Genomic DNA, 4,002 nt, shown 5'->3' with positions numbered 1-4,002 from the left:
TGTCCTCCATGTTTTCATCAGATCCTAGGATACAAGTCTCACATGCTTTAATGCATGTAAATGAACTAGGTGATGTCCCTAAGCATAAGCTATTTTTTCATCACTGTTAATATGACAAGTAGACAGGCAACTGTATCCCATTGAAGTTGGAGCTTCTGGCACTACAGGTCTCTCCTCCAGCTCACTGATGCCCACTTTTCGTTGCTGCCACACCAGTGCAAACAAACATTTCAGGAACACAGGGGTTTCCAAGTAATAACCTGGAAGATGATCAGTATAATTTTTTTCCAGAGTATTTCATTCAGGCATTAAGTTGTTGCATTGGTGCACTAAAGGGGCAGGTTGATGATAAACAATTTTCTATTCCAATTCTCTCATTAAAGAGAGAAAGATTGTACACTGTTCTCCATCATATCTTCTTTTTCTTTCATACTCACAAAGTATTAGATCATCTTACCTGGTCTGTGTATCATGCACTGCTACATTTCACTCGGTTAATTTTCTGTTGAACTGAGTTACTTGAGTCTGACTAACAGGGAGGAACTAGTTTGGGTTATGAACGCTGATGGCAGCCTTGGCTGCAAGTCAAGAGCTGGACTTGCTCCAGTATGTCTGTATCTTTCTTGCACTGGGGAGCCCAAAACTGAACATGGTGCTCCAGATGCAGTCTCGCACCCCGATGCAGTCTCACACATGCCAAATAGAGGGGAACAATCACTTTAATCAACCTGCTAAATACACTCTTGCTAATACAGCCCACAATGCTGTTGGCGTTCTTTGCTGTGAGAGCCCATGGCTGAGTTATGTTCTGCTTCTTGTCCTCTCGTACCCTTAGGTCCTTTCCTGCAAAGCTGCTTTCTATCCTGTTGGGGCTCAGCCCATACTGTTGCATGGGCTTATTTGGCCCTACATGCAGGACTGACTTTGTTGAACTTAGAGGTTCCCATCAGCCCGCTTCTCCAGCTCCCTCAGAAACACCCTACTTGGCTCCATGGACGTAGCTATGTCCACTTAGCTGAAGTGCTGCCCTGTTCTGTGTTCCTCTTCAATGCTTCAGTGCCTGAGGGCAGACCTCACCAGTGAAAAAAAAAAAAAGACAAAAAAACCCACCAGGTACCTCAGCCTTTTCCATGTCCTGAGTCACAAAGTCACCTGCCCCCCTGAGCAGCAGGACCACGTTTTTGTTTCACTGTCAATATACTTACAGAAGCCCCATTTGTTGCCCTTCAAATTCCATATGAGCTTTAACTCCCGCTGAGCTTTGGTTTTGCTAAATCCTTCCATGGTCGCTCAGGTAATGTCTCTCTTGCTGCTGGGTGGCAAGTACCCTTCACCATGTGTGTGCTTGCTTACTGTCTGAACTCAGGCAGGAGAGCCCCATTCGTGCATGCTGGCCACCTGTCACACTTGCTCCACCACCTACGTGTCAGAATGGGCTGTTCTTGTGCTCTGACGAGGATGTTCTTGCAGGTCAACCAACTCTCCTGGGTCCCTTTGCTCTTCAGGGCAGTCTCCTGTGAGATCCTGCCAAACAGATCCCTGAACAAACCATCATCTTCCCTCCTGAAGGCCGAGGTTGTGGTTCTACTATTTATCTTGCTTGCTTCTTACACGATTGAAAGCTTCACAATGTCAGTCGTGGCAGCCGGGCGGCCATCAGCTTTCACAACCCAGACTAGTTCATCTCTGTTACCGTGCAATAACTAAATGTCCTAGTTTCAGCTGGGATAGAGTTAACTGTCTTCCTAGTAGCTAGTATGGTGCTATGTTTTGAGTTCAGTATGTGAAGAATGTTGATAACACACTGATGTTTTCAGTTGTTGCTAAGTAGTGTTTAGACTAAGGATGTCAAGGATTTTTCAGCTTCTCATGCCCAGCCAGCCAGAAAGCTGGAGGGGCACAAGAAGTTGGCACAGGACACAGCCAGGGCACCTGACCCAAAGTGGCCAACGGGGTATTCCATACCATGTGACGTCCCATCTAGTATAGGAACGGGGAAGTGGGGGTGGGGAATCGCCGCTCGGGGACTGGCTGGGTGTCGGTCGGCGGGTGGTGAGCAATTGCACTGCGCATCATTTGTACATTCCAATCCTTTCATTATTGCTGTTGTCATTTTATTAGTGTTATCATTATCATTATTAGTTTCTTCTTTTCTGTTCTATTAAACCCTTCTTATCTCAACCCGTGGGTTTTGCTTCTTTTTCCCCCTTTTCTCCCCCATCCCACTGGGGGGGGGGGAGTGAGTGAGCGGCTGCGTGGTGCTTAGTTGCTGGCTGGGGTTAAACCACGACACTAAGCTCAAGTCCCAAGCACCTCTTAGGTCGTCAGCACTTCCACCTTCAGATCTCTGCTGAACCGTTGGCTTTTAAAGAACAATTTCTAGAATTTTAATAACACTTATTGGTTATATTTTCCCCTAATGGATAATAAAGTGATTGCAAATCTCTTACCTTGTTATTTCAGCCTGGGGCATGGAGAAGTCTGCTCATATTAGACTGCATTCGGGCAGCTACACTTTCAACATAGCACATAATTTTAGCACCTACACTCGAAACAGAAGAAAAGTGCTAGTAAAAGCCCTTGGTATTGCAATGTATTTTTCTTTTTTTGCTACTATTTTATTTATTAATAGTCTTTTTCTGTCATGCTTTTACTTCTGGGTAGATTCAGACTAGAACAGTTGAAAGGTTTTTCATTAATTCTTCATTTAAAGAAGCAGTGAGAACTCCCATTATAGCTTAATCATTTTTCAGGAATAGAAATATAAAATTAATATATATTCATTTTCATGAATATAAACTGGGATGTCCAGTCCTTGATGATAACAAATGATAGGAGTATACCATTGTTTTCAAGCATCGTTAACTCTCAACAAGTGAAGTAGGACATTCCACCATTTAACTGTTTTAGTGCCCAGGTGTAGCACAGATATTAACAGTAATACCCTGGTTGACTTAAATTTTCCGTTGCACCTTTTAACATGGTGTAATACACTGGGCATCCATCCCCATATGCTGCTTTCTAACAAAACAATTGAGGGAAAACAACAGGAAAAAAATTTAGAGGAAGGGAAAATATTCAAGCCATCCTCAATCTATTTCACTTTCTTGTAGAAGAATCTGCAGAATCATGGAGAATAAATGACATTTGGGGAAAAAAAAAACCTTACTGAATTCCTATACGCTTCTTAGCACTTCTAATATTGAAGTATAATGAGGATGTGCAGAGGTGATTTAGCACCTGGTCTAACCAGCTGGTCATGAAACCCTGCAGGTGGGCAGGACAACTGCTCCCATCCTGAAGGGCTTCTGGGAGACCTGGGGACTGCAAGTTCTGCTCCCTGCCACAGGCAGGATGATATCCACTCTTCCCTCCCCATACCAGAAATACCTTTTCACTGACAGCTGTAGGCAAAATATGAGCAGCAGTTAACTCAGCCAATAACTAACCACCGCAGATAAGTTTCTAAACTTCCCAGATTTTACTTTTGTCTAAGTAGACCCTTGTTGATAGGATTTTTATTGCTTAGATCGTCTGCCACTGAAGGAGAATGTTGTCCTTGATTGAAATGGGAGCAGGAAAGATTTATATTGCAGAAGGTCAGGGAGCAAGATGAAGACATTCTGGCTTTTATTTAAACATTTTTTTGGCTGTCATGGTGAAAGAGAGGATACCAGTGAGAAAACAAAAGCAATCAGTACCATCATTATTAAATTTATCATTTGTAGAAACATTAGCCGTTATGAACATGGTCCGGGATACTGCACAAGCAAAATGGAAAGATGACTTGCTACAGAAGGCTCCCCATGCCAGAAAACACATAATGGAGATTTAGTGAAAAGTGCAAGGAGAATGAGGATGGTCTTGGGAAGGCAGCAGCAGTTTCAGAACAGCAGCCATGGTACAGCTCCTGGCAGTTTGATTTCACAGTCCACCAGCTACTGTCTTTGCTTGCTATCTTGCCTTAGCAGACAAAGCCAATGTGCTCATTTTCCCCTTGAC

This window comes from Harpia harpyja, chromosome 2, assembly GCF_026419915.1.
Source record: "Harpia harpyja isolate bHarHar1 chromosome 2, bHarHar1 primary haplotype, whole genome shotgun sequence".
Classification (NCBI taxonomy): Eukaryota; Metazoa; Chordata; class Aves; order Accipitriformes; family Accipitridae; genus Harpia; species Harpia harpyja.
Note: the sequence above shows the minus strand (reverse complement) of the source record.